Raw genomic sequence first — 25,948 nt, 5'->3', positions numbered from 1 at the left:
AGCGCCCAGGCCCTGAGTTCAAGTCCTAGTACACGAGTGAAGGGATGGAAGGAGGGAGGGAGGGAGGGAGGGAGGGAGGGAGGGAGGGAGGGAGGAAGGGCAGGCAATCCATCTGAGCTAGGAAAGGGGAGATGTGGGTCAGAGTCTCTTTTGGGGTGGGAGCCAGGCCCCAGGCTGAGGCCCCGCCTGCTCAGAGGCGTAGCCTCTTTCCAAGCCAGCAGCTACTGGAAACACTAGAGCAATGAAAACACTATTATGAAAATAGATAAACACCTCCAGGCTGTCAGCTCTTCCTTCCCTTCCTGTACCCTGGGTGGAAGCTGGGACTCCGGGCTTACAGCTCATTCCAGGCAGAGGGAAACTTGAATCCAGGACTGGACTGGAACCTTACACTCTGTCTCCTCCATCTGGCCGGCGCAGCCCCCCTCAGGACTGGCTGCTGCCCTGTGCTGGTGCTCCCAGCCGGGTTGGGGACCATGGTGATCTACCCGACCTCTCGGGGGCTGCTTCCTTGTCTGTGACAGGCCATTCAGAGGATTTGTTGCCTACATAAACAAGATACACAGGAAAACAGCCATCTCAACCTTGTGGTGTGGCCTGGCGTGGCCTGGCATGGCCTGGCGTGGCCTGGCGTGGCTCGCCGCTGGGCTCTGCCTCCCTGCCCAGACCTTGGCTACAATCGCTACCACCTTCAGGGTCACAGCATGTGGATCTGCAGCATCTCTTGCCTCTCATCTCTCCCCACTTCTCCCTCCTCCCCTTCCCTCCTCCCCTTTGCCCCCTCATGCTCACCCCAGTGCTGGGCAACTCAGCCCCTAAATAAAGCTCCAGGTCCTGCCACCTGGGCTTGGTGGAGCCAGTCTGGCTTTGTGGAGGTGCTGCTGGGCAAGCTGGACACCGTCCTGGTCAGGGCTGGCAGGGCGAAGTGGGTGCTGCCGCTCAGCAGGCATGGAGGACAGCGCTCCTCCCTCATCTCTGGCTGGCCCCACCACGCCCCAGGCCCTTTCCTTCGCCTCCAAAGGCAGCTGACAGCTTGGGGGGGTGGGCGGGGGCTGGAGCAGGATGGCATAACTGAAAGCCCAGGGACACACCAGGGGCGGCTCAATTGTGCTATGTGCCTGGATTCCCACCCAGACCCAAGGAAGTGCACACACACACACACACACACACACACACACACACACACTCTGAGCCGGTGAATGTTTGGGGGTGCTCTGTTGGGCCCCTGCATTGGGTCTCCTCTTTGTCCTTTGTCTCCCCTGAATTGGGCTGAGGCCCATTGGTGGTGCCCGGCAGAGTCAGACGGGCCACCTGCTCACAAACTCACCAATCAGGAGGGGACAGAGGAGGGAATTCCTGGTGGGAAGTGAGCTCCACCCCCTCACCTCAACTCCTACCACAGAGGCTCCTTCCCAGGCCCTCTGGCCGCAGCCTCTCTGCTCCTGAGCTCCAGCCTCATCCTGCCACCCTCCAAAGCTGTCCCAAGGGCTCCCATGGCTCTCCGATGAGTGTCTTGGCTGACCCTACAAAGCCTGCCTGCATGGATGCCTGACCACTTTCCTACCTTTAGTCTCCATGGTAATGTCCTTGTCCCTCACTTCTCTGCTGGCTCCATCCCTACACTTCCACCCCCCCATTCCCTCCCCACTCCCCCCACCCTTCACAATGCTAGCCAGGACTCTGTGGCTGAAGACAGCTACCACTTTGCTCCAGAAGGGCCAGGCTTGTCTCTCATTTCAGCTGTGCCCCAGTGCCTCACATAGTGCCTGGCACATAGTACGTGCTCAATAAACATTTGCAAGAAATAAGGCAGGAGGGAGGGAAGGAGAGGGGTGGATCCCAGACCATACGGTGAAGGGGGATGAGTGAATTTCCAGAGCAGAGCAGCTCAGGGGAGAGGAGAGAGGAGGCCACATCCCAGAGACCAGGAGCTTGACTGGAACTTCCCCGGTAGCTGTCCTGTGCGCATGTTCCCCCTCCCCCCGCCATGCCATCTTTCCCAGGGCCCCGAGAGGAGGAAGACACACAGGATTTTCTTTTTTTCTTTTTCTTTTGCCAGTCCTAGGGCTTGGACTCAGGGTCTGGGCGCTGCCCCTGAGCTTCTTCTGCTCAGGCTAGCACTCTACCACTGGAGCCACAGCTCCGCCTCCAGTTTTTTGGTAATTTATTGGAGATATGAGTCTCAAGGACTTCCAACTGCGATCCTCAGATCTCAGCCTCTGGAGTAGCTAGGATGACAGGCCCTGGTGACCCAGGGCATTTTTTTTACAGAGGAGTAGCTGGCAATGCCCAAACCCCACACCCTGCACACACGCACTGGGCCAGGGAGCGGGCCTGGCCAGGGCAGGAGGGGGCCTGCAGCCTCTGTGAGTCTAGAGAGAGGTCTGCGACCGTTGGGGCTCCCTGGCCTGGCCCCAGACGGAGAGGGGCCCTCTTGGAGGGCCCAGGAGCAGGGCTCTGGATGTCCTGCCCCAGCAGCCCGGGCTCCTGCTGCAGCGGGGGCTACGCTGGCTGGCTGCCCAGCTGGGTGTGAAGTGCTTCCCGAGGGAGGCCCGGCCAGGCGCCTGCCCGAGCTGGAGGCAGGCGGACAGGAGGCCTTCCTTCCGGCTCCTCCGCCGCCAGGGCCCTGGGGTCAGGTCTCAGGTCACCCTCCAGATGGGACAGGAAGTCCATTAGTCTGCAGCGTGGAGAGGGAGGACGGGGAGGCTGGTGTGGCAAGCTGGGGACAAGAACTATGCGGGTGTCACCTATCCATGGGGCTGGGACATTCTCCTGCTCTGAACCCCGGCCTTGCACACCACCCACGCCAGCAGGTCCTGCCAGGGCCAGCCCAGAGCCCTACCCAGTTCCATGCCAGCCACTGCGGTCTTCCCTGGAAAATGGCCTCCACTGACCTCCCTGCCTCCACCCCACAACTGCAGAGCCTCCAACATGGCAGTCACTAGTGTGCCACTGACGGGGAGAGAGCGGGAGCCAGGCACCTACTTTCTAGAGCCTAGTGTTAAAAAATAACATAAGCCGGGCGCCAGAGGCTCACGCCTGTAATCCTAGCTACTCAGGAAGCTGAGAGCTGAGGATCGCGGTTCAAAGCCAGCCCGGGCAGCAAAGTCCGTAAGAGTCTTATCTGCAATAAACCACCACAAAAACAGAAGTGGTGCTGTGGCTCAAGTGGTAGGGCACTTGCCTTGAGCTGAAGAGCATAGGGACAGCTCCCAGGCCCAGAGTTCAAGCTCCACGACTGAGAAAAATAAAAATGATGCAAAATATCTCATGAATGACTTCATTTATTACTGAATGTTGAAATAACATTTTTTATATAGTGGGCTGAAAATATATTATTAAGCCGGGCACTGGTAGCTCACACCTATAATCCTAGCTACTCAGGAGGTTGAGATCTGAGGATTGTGGCTGGAAACCAGCCCAGGCAGGAAAGTTCATGAGACTCTTATCTCCAATTAATCACAGAAAAAGTCAGACGTGGCCCTGTAGCTCAAGTAGTAGAGCACTAGCTTTGAGCAAAAGAAGCTTAGAGACAGAGCCCCAGAGTTCAAGCCCCAGGACCAACCAGCAATATATGTGTACACACACACACACACACACACACACACACACACACACACACACACACACACACACACACACACACAATTACTTAAGTGGTTGGAATTAGATTCTTTTTTTGGTGGGGAGTCCGGTCGTGGGGCCTGAACTCTGGGCCTGGGCGCTGTCCCTCAGCTCTTCAGCTCAAGGCTAGCGCTCTACAACTTGAGCCATAGCTCCACTTCTGGCTTTTTTCTTTTTGCTTATGTGGTGCTGAGGAATCAAACCCAGAGGCTCATGCATGCAAGGCAAGCGCTCCACCACTGAGCTACCTTCCCAGCCCCTGGAATTAGATTCTTAAACCCAATGCAGATCCATCCTTCCTTCCCCATCTGCCCACTAGCTCTGGGGCTTGGACTCAGGGCCTGGCAATGTCCCTGAGTATTTTTACTCTACCAATGTGACCACAGCTCCACTTCCAGCTTCTTGGTGACTAACAGGAAATGAGTCTCATGGACTTTCTTGCTTGAGCTAGCTTCCAACCATGATCCTCATATCTCAGCCTCCTGAGTAGCTGGGATTACAGGTGGGAGGTTCCAGGGCCTGGTTCTAGTCTCTTTTGACTCCCTGTCACTTCCCTGGTCCCCATCTCCATCGATCCCCTCCTCTATTCCGCTGGTGTGGCCCCATGAGGTGCCAGGATGTTGAATGTTACCTCTGAGCTTCAATTTGTGATGTGCTAATCTACAAAAGCAGGAGTGACCCTAACAGGATCGGTTACAGTGCAGCTTAGGCAAGGTCAGCATAGGGTCCATTCAGGTCAGGCTGCAATCTCAGCACATGGGAGGCAGAAACAGGAGGACCAAGAGCTTGAGGCTGACCTGGGTTATATAGCAAGATCCCATAAAACACAAAAGCAGCTTGACTATAGTCAAAGCAGTGTCCGTCCTCTAAAAGAACAAAATACACGTGTGTGTGTGTGTGTGTGTGTGTGTGTGTGTGTGTGTGTGTGTGATTTCTGCTTTAGACATTTTTTTTTCTTTTACATAAAACGCTAAGGCCTTTAGGTGGACTGTGCTTCAGAATACTCATTTATAAAAATACTGTTGCAAACACTTTGTTTGAAGAAAGTCTCTGGAACAGGCCGGAGCAGTTTTAAGTCCCCACCTTGGGGGGAACCAGGGGAACTGTAGCCCACACTGGCTCCACGGGATTCCAGAAACTGATGTCTCTGTGTGTTTATAAACATTTGCTACAAAAATCAGTGCCCCAAATGGGATTGGATGGGCTAGTGCAGCAGCAAAGAGAGAATGTTACCGTGTTTAACTTATAGTTGCTGAAAATGTCATCTCAAGTCACCGGTTTGTTTGTATTTGGTACATTTTTATACCAATTAATGTTGTAAACTTATTTTGTGATTATCAAATAGTACTGGTGGCGTATGCCTGTAATCCCAGCTACTCAAGAGGCTGAGATCAGGAAAGTCCCAGTTTAAAGCCAGCCCTGGGAAGAAAAGTTCACTATGCTTCATCTCCAAAATAACCAGCAAAAAGTCAGGCTGGAAACATGGTTCAAGTAGTACAAGACCATCGGAGCAAGCAAGCTGAGCAAGTATATGGTCCTGAATTCAAACTCTGGTATCCTTCCCTCAAAAAAAAAAAAAAAAAAAAAAAGTGCTCATTTAGGGCTCAGTCTGCTAGGTTCTTGGGTACCTTGAGTTTGAGGGGTGCATTTGGGGAAGATCACCTAGTCAGCATAGAGCTGGTAAGTCTCAGGTATGTTTCCTGGCCACAGCTCAAAGGTAACGAAGAAGAAGAACCCACTGCTTCTCTGCCTGCACAAGAGAGCCCCCTTCACCAGCCACGCACCAAATCTCTCCAGCCCCCTATTTGTATAGAAAACATGGGTCAAGAATTGCTTCCCAGCCGGGGGCTGGTGGCTCACAGCTGTAACCCTAGCTACTCAGGAGGCTGAGATCTGAGGATCACTGTTCAAAGCCAGCCCAGGGAGCAAAGTCTGTGAGACTCTTATCTCCCATAAACCACCAGAAAACTGGAAGTGGTGCTGTGGCTCAAGGGGTAGAGCATTTGCCTTGAGCTGAAGAGCTGAGGGACAGCGCCTAGGCCCAGAGTTCAAGCCCCACGACAGAAAGAAAGAGAGAGAGAGAGAGAGAGAGAGAGAGAGAGAGAGAGAGAGAGAGAGAGAGAGAGAGAGAAAAGGAATTGTTTTCCCATTTAAAATTATTTTTTAAAATATAAAGGAGGAAGATATTCCATGCGTCCATGAAAATGATGTGAAATTCAGCCCTCAGTGTTCATAAGTTGCATCAGCTCTCAACCACCGCCATTGGGTTCTATGACCTCCAGGCTGCATTCAGAGCTGGGGTATTGCTACACTTCCTGGCCCTTTCCAGAAAGTTCTCCAACCCTGCCTCGGGTGACCCTCACAGCTCCTGCGCAGGTGCTCTTGGCTGAGAAAAGGACGCCTGGAAGTTGCAGACGGCCCAGCCCAGGGGCGCGGCCCTGTTTTCCTTTGGGGAGGCCCCCTGGCGCTTGCTGATGTCAACGCAGTCACACGCCTTTTTTGTTTTTACTTATATTTTTGTTGTTGTTAGTGGTGTGATGGGGGCTTGAACTCAGGGCTTAGGTTCTGTCCCTCTTTTTGTTCACGATGAGCTCTTAGAGCCACAGGTCCAAGTTTTCTGGTGGTTCATGGAAGACAAGAATCACACAGGAAAAAAAAAAAAAAAGAATCACACAGATTTTCCTGCCCAGGTTGGCTTCGAACCACGATCCGCAAGATCTCAGCCTCTTGAGTAGCCAGGATTCCAGGCGTGAGACATCAGCGCCTGGCTATGCACGCATTCTTATTGGAGGCTCACGTCTGCACCACACTGCTCCTGTAGACATCCCCCTGCGTATCGGGGATGGTCCACTGTGGGGTGTGCCCGCGGGGGACCCAGAGCTGGTTCCCCTGCAGGAGGCTGTGGGTCTCCAGACTCTCGTGGCCATCTCTCCCTCTGTCTCCATTCTTCCTCTTTAATGAGGACACGGGTCATGTGGGATCAGGGCCCACTCCTAGCAACCTGCATTGGGAAAGACCCTTGTCTCCAAACATCAGCCTGACATCCTGGGGGTTGGGACCCCCCTCCGCCCGGTGAAGCGGGGGAGATTCCACCCCAAGGAGACGGCTTATCACCCATCTCACAGCGAGGCACTAGGCTCAGTAGGCTTGGGAGCAGCTGGGTCCCTGCCATCACAGCCCCAGGAGCAGGTGGGTCCCGGTTGCTGGGGTGAATCAAGTTCACCAGGGTGGTTGTCAAAACCAAATTTCAAAACCTTGGGCTCTTGCGACAACCTCCTCATCCTCTTCCTCCTCCGCTAATTGGTCGTGGGCGCCCACTGGGTATCGAGATCCCTCCTTCAGGCCCCACCCAGCCTGTCCACCCCACCCAGGGCCCAGGCCTGGGACTTACTTTTCCTCCAGCAGCTCAGCCCACGGTTGTCCAAACAGGTGGCCCAGGCAGACAGCTCCCCTCAGTTTACCTATCTGTAAAATGGGCGTGGTAAGGAGCAAGTGCCCAGGGAGTGCCCGCCACAGTGACTCCCAAAGGAGGCGACTGCACTGAGCCCCAGAAGGAGCTCTAAGGGGCACGGGGTGAGCTACTAGAACTCTCCAAGTCATCACTGCTCTGCTGAGTCCTCCTGGGGCTGGAATTTTGGAAAAGGCTTCACCAATACCTAAGGGGGAAAAAAATCCCACACTCACTCTGCCAGAGACAAAGCAGCCGTCCTGGAGAGGGGACAGACCGCAGGGACGGGCAGGGCAGGGCTGGAGGGCGGTTCTGGTGGCCCAGGCCTGACTTGAGGTTGGCACTTTGTCTTGGTGTTCCTCCCAGGTCCCCCAGGTCCTCCCTGGCTCCAACATCCCCCCCCCACTCCCCAGTCACATTCCCAGGGAAGGGAAGCAGGGGCAGCCAGGCTGACTCAGCACCTGAGTTTGGGGCTGATTTCCCTCCTGCTCCTGGTGGAGGAAGCCTTCACCTCGGGCTGCTTTAGTTCCCTTTGGAGGAAGTGGAGAACGTGGGAGGAACGAAGCACAGGTGCGGGCAGCCTGCCCTTGGACCCCAAGTCTCCCTGGGATCTGCCCCCTCCTGCCGGCCTTCCGTATCCCTTCTCCCCAACGTCTGCGGGCCCTGAGCAGATCTCCAGACCTTGTGGTTTATTTACTTATTGTGGAGATAGGGTCTGTAGAGCCCAAGCTGGCCTCCAGCTGTCTCCTCCCATGGCAGTCTCCCCGGGGCTGAGACTCCAGGTGTATACCACCATACCCAGCTCTGTTGGCATTTTCACACGTTGTCCCTGCTTTGTGATTTCCTCCACCACAGGAGCATCCCTAGCCTCCTGGCTCTGACACCACACCATCTGCAGCCAGAAGCCCCCTGAGCCCTGCGCAGAGTCCACGCTGGAAACTTCTGCCACGCCAGGCTTCTGCACACACACACCCAGGACGGCTCCATGGTTGGTGTTTTGGCACCGTCTCATTTCACAGATGAGGAAACTGAGACCCTGACTGCCATGTCACTTTTAGAGGTAGCCAAGTTCCACCATGGATTGATGGGGCTCCCCTTCCTCATGAGCCCCCCCACACCCCGCTCTGGGACTGGGGGCTCCTGCGGTGCCAGGTGAGTCAGAGCCAGCTGTGGCAGGCAGCACATGGCCCTGGGTCTCCTGCCAGCCTTGGGGTGCCTGGGGCTTGAGGCCAGGCTTCTTGCCCTTCCCTGTGAGTTGCCTTCTGTTCTCCAAGGCCTCCTATGTGGACACAGTGCTCCTCAAGTTCCAAGGAGTGCAGACCCAGCCCAAGCCGCCAGCGGTGCCTACCCAGGGTGCCATGCTATGTGACTTGCCCAGAGCACTTCACCTTCTTCGTCAATTTCAGGGTATCTGAGAAGCTTCCAGAAGTATCTGTGTCTCCGGGTATGGAGGCCTGGGATGAGTTTGCATACCAACCCTCTGTCTTCATTGGGTTGTTCAGCATCCCAATGTACAGAAGAGGAGACCGAAGCTTGGGCAGGGCAAAGGCCACAGCCATGCTACGGGTGTGACCTCTTTCCCCTCCACTGCCGAGGAGCACCGAGGGGCACCGGATCCACAAAGCGGCATCAAGGAACAGGCAGAGACCTCATTTAGGTGGCTTCAGCACCATCACTAGCTCTGAAGCCAGACAAGGGTCCTGGGGCCACCTGAGCCAGGAAAGGGAGGTCCCTCACCTAGGCTGCTGAGGCCTGGCAGGGTGCTGGGCTCAGCTGCTTGGCCCTGGCCTTCTGTGAAGGACTCCCTACGGAGAATGGGAAGAGATGAGGACCTTGGCATTTGTGGAGACTGTAAACCTGCAACAATCCATGCCAAGGCCACATGCTATACACTTAGGGAAAGCACGGCGTGGGGGGAGGAAGCAGAGCCTAGACCACACAGCTTCCACAGGGTAGAGGAAGGTAGAGTGCCCCTTGACCCTCCCCACAGGGGGACAGGGAGGGAGCCTCAGAGTCACTTCCCCGCGTGGCCAGCAGCTCCGGGAGCAGGTATGTGGCTGCCATGAGATCAGCTGCCTCAGAGCCTGACCTAGAAACTCCCCTTGGTGCCAGCAAGGAGAACTTAACCATAGCCTGATGCTACAGATGTGGAAACGAGGCCTGACTCCCACCCTTCCCCCCGCCCCAACCTTGGGGCTGGCTCACACTGCCAGCTGGAGGAGCCAGGCCTGGCTCTTGAACCCAGTGCACTACAGAGACCACTGAGGGCAGCCCAGAGCCTGTGCCCCTGCTCTCCACATGGTGGTGGGAAGGGCGTAGCCTGGAGCACCCCCCCCCAAAGTGTGGGGTGCTGACAGGGCCAAACCAACCTAGCAGGTTGAGCAAGAACTGGGTGGGCCTCATTCCATCTGGGCACCCCACTTCTGTGGGACCAAGGTGACCTTATTCTTAGCCTTGAGGACAGCCTGGGGCAGTGAACAGAGGACCCATGCCCTGGCTGCACGCAGGCCCGGAAGCTGGAGCTGCTGTCAGCACGTGTGCACGTGTGTGCACACATCCAGTAAGTGATCAGTCAGGGCCACTGCAGACTGTCAGGCTCACGGGGCCTCTGAGAAAGGCAGCTGCGCAGGAGGACGGGAGCACATCCAGGCAGGCTATGGGGCCATGGGCCTGGGAGGATGCTGGGCAGACCCTCTGTTCCCCCGACATTAGTCGCCCCTGGATTCAGACACAGGGCCTCCTTCGGTGCTTGAGACAACACGGGGACTCAGTTCATCTTGTCTGCTTGTTTGAAGATCGGGTCTTGCAACATAACCCCAGTGGGCCTCGAACTCACAATCTCCTGCCTCAGCCTTCTGGGTGCTGAGATTACAAGTGCGGGTCATCACCTGAGTTCAAGCCCTGGTGTTCTTGGGCCTCCGAGCTCCCCTCAGATGGTCTACTTCGGGGGTCAACAGCCTGAACTTTAGCTCTGGCTCTGCCCAGGTGGCTGGATGGCCTAGGAGGTGGTGCTTGACTGCTCTGGTCTCCTTCCCCCTCCAAGCAAAGGCACTGATGGAAGCCCCTGGCCCAATGGAATGGGTTCTTTGGGATTTCTGAACTGCCATAACAGTCCCAGCCAGTCCCACCCACTGTCCTTAGCTCCCTAGCAGCCCCCACCCCACCCTCACCACTAAGGCCTCAGTGGTGTTGGGGTAGGAAACCGGGGAGGGTGGGGCTGGGGGGGGTGTTTGGGCCAGAGGGACCCACAAATGGAGCCAAGTCACCTGGTCCAGAACCCAGGGCAGAAGAACCAGAGGGTTTCCAGCAGAAGTAAGATGTGGTCTGACATACTTGAAAAAGAAGATTCTGGAAGCTCTGTGAAGGTGAGCTTGAGGAGGAGGACCAGGCTGGATGCCAAGGCTGAAGTCTGGAGTAGCTGTGAAGCCTACACCCCAGAAGCCCAAAGTCAGGCAGTTATGTCCTCCTGGCAGCCACCACCAGACTCCATACCCTCTTAGCTAAAGACCCGGAGCTCGGCCTCCAGGCTGCAGGAGACGGACGTCAGCGGAGAGCCAGCCGCAAGCTGGCCTCCGTGCGGCCACTCTGCATGCCCCTGATGGCCTTTTTCCGCCCAGGGCACTCCCAGCCCTCACCTGCTTGGCTGCTTTGGCCTCCACCCACCCGCCGTGCCTCCACCCCCTTCCCACCAGCCATCTTTGTCTCCCTCACGCACTCTCATTCCTTCCCATTGTCTTCCAATGCTGTCCCACCCAAAGTGGGCAGCCTCTGGGCCAGGGAGTGCCCACCTGCTCCTAAGGCAATCCCTGCCCGGTGGTGGGAACTAACTAGGGCTATCTGGAGCCCAAGGAAAGCCAGGCCTCCCAAGCCAGGGAGGCTGGCCAGAAGCCCAAGGGTGCCAGGTCCCAGCAGTCCCTGCCTGTAATCCTAGCTGCCTGAAGGCTAGTATCTGAAGACTGTGGAGGTATGGCTCCAGTGGTAGAGCACCAGCCTTGGGAGACAAAGCTAAAAGATAGAGCCTAGGCCCTGAGTTCAAGCCTCAGTACCAGCACCGAGAAAACAGGAAACAAACAAAGAAAACCCTCAGGCAACTAGAACAGTGCTGAGAGGAGATGGTTCTTTAATGAAATAGAAAGAGGAGAGGGGAAGGGAGCAGGACGTGGTGATGCACTTCTAACCCCCGCACGGAGGAGGGGAAGCAGGAGGACCACGTGTTCCAAGCCAGCCTGGTCCCAGAGCAAGACCGTCTCAAAAACAAAGCCAAACAAAACAAAGATGGACTGGGCTCACCAGATCCAAGAAAAGACGCCAGTGTACCCCGAGGCCACCTTAGGGCTGTGACTGTCTACCTTGGCCTCATGCTGAGTGGAGGAAGCCTGGATCCCACCCACGCTAGCCCTAACAGCACGAGTTCAGTTCCACATGGAACTGCAGACCCTCGGCACAGTCACAGGCTGAGCTCTAACCCGGCTCACACAGAGCTTTTCTAAGGACAGATACAGAGCCCTGAGCACATTCCCACACTGAGCCCTGGGCCTGGGCCCAGATGCATACGAAGCCCTGAGCATGCTCATATAGTGAGCCATGAGCCTGAACACACACACACACACACACACACACACACACACACACACACACACACACAATTACTAGTCTTGATTACACTGAGCCCTGGCCTTGCTCCGAGCCTTGCTTCTAATCATACTCTGAGTCCTGGCCCTGGTCACAACACTGGCCCTGAGCTTGGTTACACACTCAGCCACAAGTCTACTCACACACCAGGCCCTGCTCCTGATCACACACTGAACCCTGAATCTGTTCTCACAGAGATTCTTGGACCTCATCCCCTGAGCCTTGTCTCTGCTCACATGAAGTCCTAAGCCTACTTACACACTGAGCACCCAAACTGAGTCCTGAGCCTGCTCACATTCTGAGCTCCAGTCCTGGTGATATACTGAGCCCTGCTCATACTCTTATTTCCAAGCCTGGTCATATATTCAACTCTGGCCCTGATTTAGAGACTGAATTCTTGGCATGGTCACAGCCTGAGCTCCGAGCCTGACCTCACCCTGAGCCCTGATCCTAGACATACACTGAGCCCTGATCCTAGATATATCCTAGGTCTGATCCTAGACACACCCTCACCCTTGAACCTAGACACACCCTGAGCTCCAAAGCTGGATACACACTGAGCCCTGGTCACACTCCTAGCCCTGTCTCTGGTCACACACTGAACCTGGGTACTGCTCACATTTTGAGCCCTGATCCATTTTACACACTTAAGCCCTGGTCCTGGACACAGGCTAGGCCCTGGTTAAATATTTAGCCCTGGCTCTGGTCACAGACTAAGCCTTGGCCCTAGTTTAGGACAGAGCCTGACCCTGTGCCCTCTGAGACCCGCCTTCATCCACACAAAGCCCTGATTCTTGCTCTGGTTCTGAGATCTGACCCTGGTTATCCACTAAACCCGGATCCTTCTTTGGACTTGACGCTGTCTCCACTCTTACAGACAGAGCCCTGCCCTGTCCTCTCCTGGAAAACCTGCCCTTGTTTACCAGGTTGTCATCCTTTTGCTCTCTGCTCCTCCCATCTCCCACAGGCAGTCTAGAGAAAGGACTCAGTTCAGTTCCCACCCCAGCCCCCAGCTCTGCCCAAGCCAGAGGTGGGCCAGGGAGGGGCTCCCAGGGCACAGATTAAGGAGGGCTGAGCCCATCCCACTGACTGGCAGCTGGCAGCCTCCACACTTCCCAGCTGGCCCTTCCCACCTCCAGCGTGCTGCCCAGGGGGTGACCTGGGAACCTGGCCCAGACGCTCGGAGCTCCTTGGAGCTGGGAGCTCTGTAGTCACCATGGAAAACAGGCTGGCACCACTGCCCGGGGAACAGGGTCAACCCTCTCCACAGCTGCCGTTCTTGGCCCCAGACCTCAGTGCCCACGGCAACTTCTGTCCTGCCTCTGGGGCAGACGGTGTGCACCCTGCTAACACGCACCACCCGGTGAAGGCCAACGGCTCTGAGTCCATCTACTCTCTATGCGCTTGTCACCTTGAGGTCCAGAGTTTCTCTTCCTCACTGTCTGTGCGATTGTGTATATCTGTGCACACCACTAGAACTTAAACTTAGGGCCTTGCACTCTTGCTTGGCTTTTTCTGCTCAGGCTGGCACCCCACCACTTGAACCACCTCTCTCTACTTCAGCTTCTTGCTGAATGAGGATCCTCAGATCTCAGCCTCCTGAGGAGCTGGGATTTCAGGCATGTGCCACCAGAGCCTAGTGTGTTGTTGTTTTTTAAGCTATCATATATTTGGCACCTGTGGGGTACTGTGTCCCCAGGGTGGGCGGGAGCCCTGGCCCAGCACAGATGGAGCCGGTGGAGGCTGTGCAGACCCAGTGGGGGCTGCCTCGGCTCCACCCTTCCCCTGGCTTGCTTCTTACAGTCTGAGCAGTGAGGCTTGTCGCCACCGCTCCCCCCGCCCCCACACACACACTTCACAGGTGAGAATACAGAAGGCCAGGAAAGCGTTTGCAATGCGCCCTGGCTGTGGCCTACCAGCGGCCTTGGTGTTCACCAAGGACCCGGCCCAGTTCTCTCCGTGGCTGCTTGGTGCTCCCATGAGCCTCAGTCAGGCACCAGCAGGAAGCTCTCCCCCTGCCCCAGCCTGCAGGACCCCTTGAAGCTTCACATTGCCAGGGTGCCTCCTCTGCTCCGGGGGCTTGGCCAGCGCCCCCCACCCCCACCACAGACAGCCATGCCCCCTCCCCCTCCCTCATCTCCCCAGCGATCTGGTCTCTGCTATGTAGTTATTGCTGAAGGCCCTTGAGGTCTGCTTTGCACTCAGGGCCTGGCACCTCACACCACCTGCGCTGCTGGCTGAAGAGAAGAGCCGCTGTCGGTATGGTCACGCCAGTGTGGGGTTGAGCCAGGGGGCGGCAGCCTGGCCTGCTGCATCCTGGAGACGTCTCCACAGTGCTCTTTCCTTTTTTTTTTTGGCCAGGGAAGGAGGCCAGGCCCTCCATTTGCCCTTCACTCCATTCTCATCCATGCTCTCCTCGTGTGTGTGTGTGTGTGTGTGTGTGTGTGTGTGCGCGTGTGTACGTGTGCACACGCGCGTGCAACTACTGAGGCTTGAATTCAGGACCAGGGTTCTGTCCCTTAGCTTTTTCTACTCAAGGCTGGTGCTCCACCACTTGAACCATAGCTCTACATCTGACTTTTTGTTGGTTAGTTGGAGGTAAGAAGTCTCATGGACTTTCCTGTCTAGGCTGGTTTTGAAACTCAATCCACAGATCTCAGCCTCCTGAGAAGCTAAGATTACAGGTGTGAGCCACCAATGCCTAGCTCTCCTCCGTTCTTGTGTAAGCTCTGGACTATGTGCTGAGCCCAGCCTGGACACCGGGGACCAGGGGGAAAGGAGATGGCTGAGGCCCAACCCACACAGAGCCCAGGGCTGAAGACAGGACAGATGCACAGGAGGGGAGAGGGCTGAGGAGTTGTGTGCCGGACAGGGCATGTGAGAGGGCTGTCCACAGGGAGACTGATATGACTTCTGATGCCCCCCCCCTTGTGCCTGGTCTCCCTCTCCATTAGGCCTCAGCCCAAAGTCCCCGTTGCAGGACAGCCTCAGGGCCCCAGCACCTCCTGCCCTCCTTGCCCAGGCATCCGGAATCCTCTGACTCACATTCTCATCATCCATTGGCCCCCTTGTCCGTGGTCTGTCCTCCAGTATACCTCATTCCCAGGCTTGTTTTTGCTGTGTGCTGGAGGAGGTAGGAATGATCATGGCTGAGGTCGTCTAAGGGGGAGGCAGGGTGTCTACCTGGAGGAGATACCCACAGAGCAGCAAAGCTCAAAGGAAAAGCAGGGATTGCAGGGAGAAGAAATGTGAGCAAAAGCCACAGGGAGGAGAGCCAGCTCTGAGGGCTGGGGGCTGCCAGCAAGCCAGGCCCAGGCGGGAGCCTGGAGACAGATTCCTGGCTGAGGATGGTGACCTCGCAGGGACGTGGCGGAGGGGACACACCCTAGGACCTGCCTGCCTGGTTGACGCCCTGGCTCCCTGCCTCTTCTCCAGGTCACGCTGGTCATTTGGTTCATGGCTGCAGCTCCAGTGCCCGGACACACTGAGGTGGCCCTGTCCCTGACCCCTGGTATCTGGACAGGTGGTCCATCCCCTCTCACACAGCTGGGGAGAACCTTCTAGCTCCCCACCCTGGGTTGAAGACTCAAGAGCTAGGTAACCTGGGTTCAAATCCCAGCTTGTCCACTTGCCCTCTGCGTGATCCCAGGCCTGCTACCATCTCTATTTTGCCTCAGTTTCCCCTTTGGCAGATGGAGATGATATTATTGCTTTGAGACAGGGCCTCACCATGTGTCCCTGGGTGGCCTCAGATTCACAACCCTCCTGCCTCTGCTTCCTGATTGCTGAGATTAAAGGCATGAACCACCACACTTGGCTTATGAGGTATCTTTGGCCAGGCAGAGGCCAAGGAGCTATTCCTATGATCTGATGAGGAGCACTGTGAAGCAGGAGGAGCTGTAAGGCAGAATTGCTGCCCAAGGTGCTGAGTACCAGAAGAGCCCTGGAGAAGAAAAGGGATTCCAGGGGCATCCACTGTGGCTTCCTTGTGCAGAATGGGAGTTGTACTGCAACCCACGGCTACTTGTGGGCAGGGATGGGAAGAGGAAACTGGGGGAAAGTGAAGAAAGGGGTAATATTATCCAAAAAGAACTGAACTCACTACCTGACTCATGTATCCATTACTTCTCTGTATATCTTAACAATTTTAAAAGAAACGTACCAATTACCTGACTTATGAAATGATAAACTTTCTATACAACACTTTAATAATAATAATAAAATTATATATTTTTTAAAAATAGCTAAGCCTGCCAGGTACCAGTGGCTCATGACTGTAATCTTAGCTACTCAGGAGGCTAAAATTTGAGAATTGTGGTTCAAAGCCAGCCTGGGCAGGAAAGTCTGTGAGACTCTTATCTCTAATTAACCATCAAAAAGCTAGGAGTAGAGAGTTAGTCTTGAGCACAAAAGATCAGGAACAGCACCGTGGCCCTGAATTCAAGCCCCAAGACTAGCAAAAAAAAGAGAGAGAAAGAAAGAATGAAAGAAAGAAGAAAAGAAAGGAAGGAAGAAAGAAGGCTAAGCAAGAGCATCCTAAGTTAAGAGCATCCTAAGTTAGAGCATCCTAAGTTCAAGTACTGGCCTTCATGAACACGTGCAAGCTCCCGCACATGTACATACACACACATACACCCACACACACACACACGCTCACACATACAGAATCCCACTAACCAATATACCTGGGTCCTTTGAAAAGATGTTTGTAAGTGGGGCACCACTGTCTCCTTCCTGTAATCCTAGCTATACAGGAGATCTGAGGATTGCAATTTGTAGCCAGCTCAGGCAATAAAGTACATAGACTTTTTTTGTTTTGGGGTTTTTTTTTTGATCATGGGGCTTGAACTCTGGGCCTGGGCACTGTCCCTTAGCTCTTCAGCTCAAGGCTAGTGCTCTACCACTTGAGCCACAGCACCACTTCTGGCTTTCTGAGTGGTTTATTGGAGATAAGAGTCTCACAGACTTTCCTGCCCTGGCTGGCTTTGAACCATGATCCTCAGCTCTCAGCCTCCTGAGTAGCTAGGATTAGGTGTGAGCTATCAGCACTGAGCTACATGAGACTCTTATCTCCAATAAACTACCCCCCCAATAACCCCCCCCCCCGCCACACACACACACACACACACAAAGTCAGAAGTAGAGTGTAGTGCAAGTGGTAGAGCACTAGCCTTGAGCAAAAGAAGCTCAAAGACAGTGCTTAGACCCCGTGTTCAAGCCCCCAGGACTGGCTTTACAAACAACAAACAAAAAGCTGTTTGTATGGACATGGCTCAAACCACAGCGTGCATTTGAAAGGCCCTGGGTTCAAGCCATAGTAATTTTTTATTTTTTATTTTAATTTTATTTTTTGCCAGTCCTGGGACTTGAACTCAGGGCCTGGGCACTGTCCCTGTGTTTCTTTTGCTCAAGGCTAGCATTCTATCACTTGTGCCACAGCTCTACTTCTGGCTTTTTCTGTTTATGTGGTACTAAGGAATCAAATCCAGGGCTTCATGCATGCTAGGCAAGCACTCTACCACTAAGCCACATTTCCAACCCTCAGTAATTTTTGTTAAGAATTTTTTTTTGTTTTTTTGTGGGTCGGTTGTGGGGCTTGAACTCTGGGCCTGGGCACTGTCCCTCAGCTCTTCAGCTCAAGGCTAGTGCTCTACCACTTGAGCCACAGCGCCACCTCTGGTTTTCTGGTGGTCCATTGGACATAAAGAGTCTCACAGGCTTTCCTGCCTGGGCTGGCTTTGAACTGTGATCCTCAGATCTCAGCCTCCTGAGTAGCTAGGAGGACAGGCGTGAACCTCCAGTGCCTGGCCTTTAAGAAGTATTTTTAAGTGTTGAAGCCACAGCCAGGTGGGGCTGTGGAGCTCCTTGCCTTCCTCCCTTTTCAGACACTGGCAACTCCAAGGTCATTGCTGATCAGAACTTGCAGAGCAGGTCAGAGGCTAGGACAGTCCCTGAAGAGAGTCCAGAGGTGGATTCAGAAGGTTAGCAGGACTCTTAGCTCTCTGTGTGGTGTGGGGTCATGGGATGGAATGGGAGGGAATGAGCTGAGCTCTCTATGTATCTGGGAGGGAGAGCCTGGGGTGCAGGGGGGGGGTGCTGGGGAGATGAGTTAAGCTGGGGGAGGGGGTAATAGATAATATGAGCCAAGGCTACAGGTGCTGCTTCTCCTAGTCACCTTTTAACCCTTTTCCCCAGCCTTCATTTCTTAAATCAGACTGCTGTTTGGGACAAGACAGTTGCCCCTCTGAGCTTCAGTTTCCCTCCCTGTGGAATGGGATGATCTTGGGACTACGGAGGCCAATGGAGTCCTGAGGGCAGGGTCTGGGCTGATGAGTGGGGTTCACTTGCTCCCCTTCCCCGTTGCACCCGTGTGGTGTACTGAACACCCTCTACCTGCCGTGGCACAGGTGGGATTCCCATGGGATCCAGAGGTGGAAGTCACATTTTTGTCAACACAGAGCAGCTCAGGAAGGCCAGCAGGCTGCCAGAGGCTTGCAGAGCCAGGGCTGAGAGCAACACAGATCTACCCAGCTGCTCAGGTGTCCCCAGGTGAGCGGGAAGATGGACCCCGGGCCGAGGCAGTGAAGGAGCCATCTTCAGACCCGGTGTTCCTCCCCAGCATCAGAGAAGTGTCGTACCTTACAAACCAGACCAGGGGATTTGCTACCTGGCATGTGGCGTCCTGGTTACAAATTGTTGAGCATTTGAAGTCAGCAGAGCAATTAACCAAATGTGGAGCTCTTTTGGCTACAGGGCCTGTGTAACTGCTCAGGTGCACACCCCGGACAGGCAAGAGCCTGGGCACGCCCTGCTCTGAAGCTATGCCAGATATAGGGCTTTCTGACCTCTGGGCAAGATGGCTGCCCCGTGCCAAAGTCTCTCCTCTCATGACTGGAGGCCTAGCCATTCTGGAGGAGGAGGACCAGGAAGCAGAGCCATCTGGGGACTGAGAACCCCATTCCCAGATGCAGCCCACTGCTACATTTTACTCCTCTTGCTGACCATGTCTGGGATGAGGCCCCGGGTGCCCAGGCTGGCACAGAGTCAGCCCTCTCGTGCATATACGCACATAGGTACTTGTAGGCACCCACGCACAGGCACACGTACACGCACGCACGCGCACACACACACACACACACACACAGGAACACACCTAGTGCTGAACAGCTTGTGGGATAGGAACATCATTTTCCTTAAGCTGACTCATGTCTGATCTCTGAGTCTAACTTCAAATGACAGAAATAAATCAATCAGAGGTTCCCACAGCCAGGCTAACAAACGCCCTTCCAAATTCCATTCACATTAAAAACTGAGGCATACACGTATGTGTGCTTTCATGAATTCCTGGAGAAATGTGTCCGAGCACCTACCACGAGTCAGATCCTCCCCTGGGCTCCGTGGTCTCGGCGGCTAGTGACACAGTCCACCTCTTGATGTGTTGGCAACTCCACAGTGGGATCCCGGCTCTAGTGCTGGAGGCCAGCAGGGCACACCGCACAGGTGACACGCATGCCCCTCACTAGCTGCTTGTTGATGAATGAGAATGGAAAACATTTTTCCAGCAATACAAACTGTTCGTGAATGATTAAACATCACTGAGCCCATACTTGATGCTCCTTCTTGTGTGCGGTTTAAAGGACATTTTTTTTTTTTTGGTCCGGTCGTGGGGCCTGAACTCTGGGCCTGGGCACTGTCCCTCAGCTCCTCAGCTCAAGGCTAGGGCTCTACCACTTGAGCCACAGCACCACTTCCGGCTTTTTTCTTACGTGGTGCTGAGTAATCGAACCCAGGGCCTCAGGCATGCAAGGCAAGCGCTCTACCACTGAGCCACCTTCCCAGCCCCATAAAGGACATTATTTTATTATTTTATTGAGTCCTCATGACAACCCAAACTAGGCATATTAGAATGTGTGCCGGCTCTGGTGGCTCACACCTGCAATCCTAACTACTCAGGAGACTAAAATCTGAAGATCATAGTTCAATGCCATCCCAGGTAGGAAAGTCTGTGAGACTCTTATCTCCAATTAACCACCAAAAAGTTGGAAATGGAGTTGTGGCTCAAGTGGCAGAACTCCAGCTTTGAGTGACAAAGCTCAGGGACAGTGTCCGGGCTCTCAGTTGAAGCCCAGGAACAGGAAAACAACAAAAACAAGGTTTGCTTCCAGATGGGGACTCAAGAAAGTTCACGAAGGTGCTTGGGTCACATAGCTGACACACTGCCCCATTTGCATTGTTCTGCTTCCATCTTTGGGCCATGAGAATAAAAAACCAACAGGGGAGAGACAGGCATGATGGTTCACACATATAACCCCAGCACTTGGGAAACTGAATCCAGACGATCATGAGTTTGAGGCCAGCCTCATTATGGTGTGAGGCCCTATTTCAAAAAGCAAGCAAGCAAACAAACAAATTCCAGGGCTAGGGTGTTGCCCAATGGTAGCACAAGACCTTGGGTTCCATCTCCAGCACCACACAAACAAATCAAGAAACAAAACAAACAAAATTAAAACCCACAGAAGACAGATAGTGATGAGTGTCTACAATTGTCAGGTGCTGCTCCAGGCTCTGTGTACACACTACTGACTTACGTCTAGCCTGCGTTAAGGTGCTAAGATACAAATCTTGACTGCATAGCTAGAGAAAATGTCACAACTCAGCACCCTGGGTAACCAGCACCCAAACCAGGAAGCAGAACACCAACCAACCCCCTAGACATATCCTCTACATCTGCTTCCTGGACCAGCTCCCTTCTGGAGATTAGCTGTCCTAACTCCTAACAGCAGCTACACACACTGGTCACCTTACAAATGTAGAAGTGTCCATGTTTTGTGTGTGTGTGTCTGATGTCTTTTGCACAAGGTCATTTGTGTGAGTCATTCATACTGTTGACGAAGTTGTCAACAATTGTCACTGTTGTCACTCCATCTAGTGAATGCATTATTTTTGTGTATCCCTTCCAGGCTGTTGCACACTTACAACAGTAGTTTCTAGTTTGAGGATACAGTGCAGCTATGAACAGAAGGTGATGCTACCTATGCCTCTAGGAGAGAAGTGCTGTGTGGGACCAAACTGGGACTTGAAATCAGGGCTTGGACACTGACCCTCAGCTTTTACCACTCAAAGCTAGTGTTCTACCACTTGAGTCACAGCTCTACTTCCAGCTTTTGGCTGGTTTATTGGAGATAAGAGTCTCACAGACTTTCCTGCCCAGGCTGGCTCTGAACTGCACTTCTCAGATCTCAGCCTCCGGAATAATTTAAGATTACAGGAGTGCGCCGCTCACTGCGGTCCCCTACCCTCCTCAAGTCCCTTTTAAGCAGACTTCCTAGGTGTCTGTGCTCCTGGCATCCTACCAGCAGAGAGAGTTCCCTGTCCAAGTCCTTGTCAACACTTGGGATTGTCAGGTTTCCCCTTTCAGGAGGCTATGCAGGGCAGTCTGAGATGCATCTTATGGTTTCCGTTTTATAGGTCATCAGGGCTCTGAGAGATGAAGTAGTTTGTCCAGGGCCACTTACACCCTGGCGGGCTCAGGCGGGGATCCGAACAGGGCTGTGTGACCCCTGTCCATCAACCGTCCAACTCCCTCCCCCCACCTTTCCTAGGGGTCAAAGCCATTCTGCACACGGGGAGAAACGGGACAGGAGGCTCCGCACCCCTGGGCACGGGTCTGTCCGGGAGGCTTGGGCCTGGCCCAGCGGCCGCGGGGTTGAGTGAGCCAGGCGTGTGGAAAAGGGAGCCAGGCAGGGGGAGTGTGGGGGGAGGTGGAGGCAGGGCCTGGGGGAGTCGGGGCAGCAGGGGGCGGGGGCCGGAGGGGGGGTGTTGGCCCGGGGACCCGGTGTGGAGGAGGCGGACCTCCGGGAGGAGGGCTGCAGGCGTTTGGAGAGAGGTGGGGAGGGGGTGATGGGAGGGGCGGGACGAGCTGGCAGGCTGACGCTCCACCCACCAACAGGAACCCGCGGGCGTGATCTGGGGGGGCTCGGGTGCCCCAGCAGCGCCGAGTAGGAAGGGGGGGGGAAACGCACGTCCCGGACGCCCCCGGGGGAGGGCGGGGAAGAGGCGGGGTTTGCTCGGACGTGGGCGGGGCCTCTCGGGATGCGGCCAATCGGCGCGCGCGGCTCGAGCCCCGCCCCCGCGGCCGCTGCATAGTCATGAGGCGCAGGCCGGCGCTGCGTCAGCGGAAGCGGCGCGGAGCGGCTGTTTCCGACCCGATAAAGCGGCGTTGTCCCCGCGCGCCGGCCGCAGCCTCGCAGCGCTCTCTCCGCGCCCGCGTCGCTGACTGACGGACCGTCCGCCCGGCCGGCCGCCGAGGGGCGCAGCCGCCGCCCGGACGCCCCGCCGCCGCCCCGGTGCGCCCGGGGCCCGCGCCCCCATCGCCCGCCCGCCCGGCCGGTCCGCCGCCCCGCCGCCGCGCCCGCGGCCCCGGCCGGAGGAGACAGGTGAGCGGCCGCCGGGCCCCGCACCTGAGGGGCCCCGCACCCGGGCACCTGGCGCCCCCCCCCCACGCCCCGCGCGGCCCGGGCCTCGAACTGGCGGCCCGCACGTCCCCCGGGGAGGGCTCCCCGGGTCTCCCCCGCCCGGGCCCCTGGCGCGGGCTCCCCCCCCCCACGCCGGCCCCGGGCCTCCGGCTGCACCTGCCCTTCCGCGTCCCGGCGCCCCTCTCCGTCCTGCCCCCGAGCCGGCCCGCCGCCTCCAACTTCGGAGAGTGGGGCCGCGGCGCCCCCCGCGCCCCCTCGGCGGCCTCCCCCACCCGCCGGCCCCTCGGGGCCGGGGCTCCGTTCCAGGGAATCCGTTTGAAGACGCCCGTCTTTCCCGTGGCCGTCCTTGTCCCCGCCGGGGCCGGACGGTCGGCGCCGCGGGGTCCGGAGCCTCCGGTGCGGAGACGTCGCTGCGCGGTGGTCCGGACCTGAGCACGCCCGCCCCGCTCCGCGGCCCGCCGCCCGCCGCCCGCCGCCCGCCGCGGGCCTCCGGCCTAACCCTTTCCTCGCCAAGGTGCGCCGCGCGCGCGGGGGGGAGCGCGTTCCTGCGAGGGCTCGGCCCGGGGCGGCCTGGGTCAGTGGGCCCGCAGCCTGCTCGTTCCTTCACCCCAATACTCTGGAAGGGAGAAGGGGGCACCGGGTCTCGAGGGAGGCTGGGACTTGGGTCTTCCCGATGGGGTCTCGGCTGCAGTGCCGCTTCCAGGTGCCAGGACTGAGCCCCGCCCCCCATCTGGTCCCTCAGCCGACAGAGCTGGCCGCCCCTTGAGATTGGGGTGGTCCTGAGAAGCCGCAGGGCCTCCGGGGTGAGCAGTTACTGACCGGTCGAGTGACCATCGCGGGTCCCGAGACCCCGGCAGTTGGGGAGCAAGCCCCCTCACTGGCTGTCTCCCAGCTCTGCAGGAGTGCCAGCGCTCTTCCCTGCGCTGTCTCCGCGCGTGTGGGGTGCGGTAGGAAGCTTTCCCTCGCCTATTTTGTTCTTGTAGTGGGAAAAGTAGAGCATAGAAGCTGGAGCCCCGGGCAGCAAAGTCCTTGAGACTCTCATCTCCAATGAACCGCCGGAAAACCAGCAATGGAGCTGTAGCAAAGTGATAGAGCACTAGCCTTGAGCAAAAAGAGCTCAGGGACAGCGCCCAGGCCCTGAGTTCAAGCCCCACGACCGTCCTCTCCACCCTCCCCCACTGCCCGCCCCCCTAAAAAGCTGAGGGACTGCTTTATGAATTAAGAAGTATGACAAATGGACATCGGAGGACACACACCAGCCTTGAATAATTTTCTCACATTATCTACTAGGTCTCAATTTGTATTAAATTAGAGTGAGTAGAGTTTAACACTCTGGAGAGATTTTGTAGAAGCCCCAGAATGGAGAGCCGTGCCAGTTGTGGCCTGAAGCCATGTGGGCACCAGGTGGAAGGAGACTGGCATAACTAATCAAGTGCTTCCGGGGAAAGAGGTCATCCTCTTAAAATCCAGAACTTTCGGTCCCATTCCGGCTGATTGTTTTTGTGGGTGCCCGTTTGCAAGTCTTGAGCAGTATTTTGGTGTGAGGAGGTCGGTTTGTCTGGCTTGTGCCTCTGGTGGGAAGAGGGCAGCTGTCCAGGGCCAGCTCCCTGGGCCCTGGAGATTTGTTTGCGGAGATGCTGTGCCTGCAGCTTTGGCTTGGGTTGCATGGTAAGAGCACATCAGAGATTGGACTGGGTGATCTCCAAGGTAGCTTGCACGTTTCACACCCTCTAACTTGCTCATTGGCAGGGAGGAAAAGGGGGAGGGGCCGAGGAGAGCAGTAAACCAGTTTCTGCCCTTTCTGGAGCAGGGAGATCCCGCCTCCGTGCGGATCTGCAAGGGGGGGTGGGGCAGCGGCTGTGACAGAGGCAGCGACAGCAGCGGCTCTCCCCTCCCTCATGGAAGAAGGAAGCCTGGCAAGGTAGTTGGGCCAGCGTTTACATCTCTGGGTGCCGAATTGCCTTCATCCATGGTGTCAGGAGTGTAGGTGGGGAGGACCAGGGAAGGACAGTATTGAGGTTCTGGCTGCTGCCATCTTCATTTTCTGACAGGCGCACCCCCCCTCCCTTGCCCTCTCCCGCAGCCCAAGAGCCCTGATGACTAGCTCTGGGTAGCCATCAGCGGTCATTTGTGACAGCCTCCTGCCTGGCACAGGGTGAGGCTACTGTAGGGGACTGTAGGGGACAGCCCCCAAATTGCCAGTGCCCTTGGGAGGGAACACCCTGGCAGAGCTGTGCCTGCAATTTGTGGAGCCAGAACATGCTAGAAGTCATGCTCCTGTTAAGGATGGGTAAAGACACTGCTCTGTGTTGGCCTCCTGTGGTTCCTTGGATTTTTTTTTTTATCTCGACTAATTACATCGGTGAGGGTGCACTAAGACACCGTTAGAGGGGCTCCTAGACTGCAAGCCAGGAGCTCAGGGAAAACCCAGGGCAAGAACAAACCTTGCTGTGCTGTGGAAGAGCAGCCACCTAGGGGGTGGAGGACCCGCAGGCAGGCGTCTGCCCCGCTGATGTGCACCTCCCCCATGCGCTCCCAGACAAGTGCCCCTTGTCTGGATTAGCAGAGCTGCTCCACCAAAATCAATGAACAAGGAGCTTTTAAGATGTGGGCTTCTAAGACCTGCTCAGAGTGGCCCTTTTTCTCAGTATCAGATTCTGAGCCCTTCCAAGTTGGGCACACATGGGAAGAACCTGGAGAGTCCTGGGCTTCTGAAAGGCTGCCCTGCCCAGAAACAAGACTATGTGCACCCATCCCTAGGCACCACCAAGCCCCGAGCCTTGGGGGTAGAAGCCTGTAATGTTCCTAGAGTGGCTTCCGTGGCGTGACTTAACAGGTGGCACTTAAATGAGATGAAAGCGTGCCGGGGAGATTGGGGCAGGAGGATAGCTTGTTTTAAGGCCAGCCTGGGCTACGTTGAAAGATTGTCAAAAAAATTCCCTCCAAAAGAAAACGAGACTTGTGGTGGGGGATGGGGCAGCAGTGTCCCCTGTTGGCGTTTTCCTCTTGTACTTGCCTTCTCCGGAGATCCTGAGCAGTAGTGTGGGCCCAACCACTTTGTACTGCTTGCAGGGTTTGGGGGTTAAGGCACAGAACACTTGGATCCTTGAATGCCCATCTCAAATGAGGTCCACTGCTTGGTTTTGGAGAGAGGTGGTAGGAAACATCACAGACCCGAGGTTAGGGAGACAGGCCTGAGTTCAGTTTCGCTCAGCTGCTGTGTGGCTTTGAGTCCTTCAGTGAGAAAGAGGGGTTTCTTGTTTCTCTCTCAGTACGGGAGTTTGAACTCAGGGCCTGTATTTATTACCAAGTGTTCCACCACTTCAGCTGTGCTCCTAGCCCTTTTCGCTTATTTTTCAGATGGAGTTTTGTGTTTTTGATCTGGGCAGCCTTTGCTCTGGTCTTCAGTCTTCCTACCTACCTACTGTGCCTCTGTAGCGGGAATTACCAGGCATTCATCATTGTGGCTGGATTGTTTTCTGAGATAGAGTCTCACCTATTACACATTTCTGCCTCTTTCATAGCTGGGATTTGAGTTTCACCTTCTTACCTAGTAAGGGCACCAAAACATGGGTTTACTGTGAGGGAGGGAGTCTTAGGGGGCTGCCAGGAGGGTGCATTTTGTGCTGAGCATTGCCCCGCCCCTGGGCAGGAGTCCAAGGGTGCCAATCAGTCCAAAGTGGGGACCTGGAATCCTGTGCACCCTTCTGAGGCCTTAAGTTTGACCAGACCCTAACCCCAGTGTCAGGGAGACCTTGCTGAAAACAGA

At 55.8% G+C, this 25,948-nt stretch overlaps 1 protein-coding gene across 3 annotated transcripts in view; it reads left to right on the top strand.

Moving 5' to 3' along the window:
* Positions 1-21,924: 21,924 nt before the first annotated feature.
* Positions 21,925-25,948, top strand: part of LOC138829575 (solute carrier family 45 member 4-like) — a 62,582-nt gene continuing 58,558 nt past the window's right edge. Inside the window, exon 1 of one of the 3 annotated variants that reach the window (XM_070025929.1) lies at positions 21,925-22,140. The gene's annotated coding sequence lies outside the window, so the exon portion shown is untranslated. Of the gene's footprint in view, positions 22,141-22,509; positions 22,694-25,948 lie in introns of those variants that run through there. The other 2 variants (XM_070025926.1, XM_070025927.1) reach the window with 2 other exon arrangements.

Source organism: Dipodomys merriami, unplaced genomic scaffold (genome assembly GCF_024711535.1).
Source record: "Dipodomys merriami isolate MVZ:Mamm:240054 unplaced genomic scaffold, mDipMer1.0.p SCAF_174, whole genome shotgun sequence".
NCBI lineage: Eukaryota > Metazoa > Chordata > Mammalia > Rodentia > Heteromyidae > Dipodomys > Dipodomys merriami.
The sequence above is the reverse complement of the archived record's forward strand: the minus strand, read 5'-3'. Positions and strand labels throughout refer to the sequence as shown.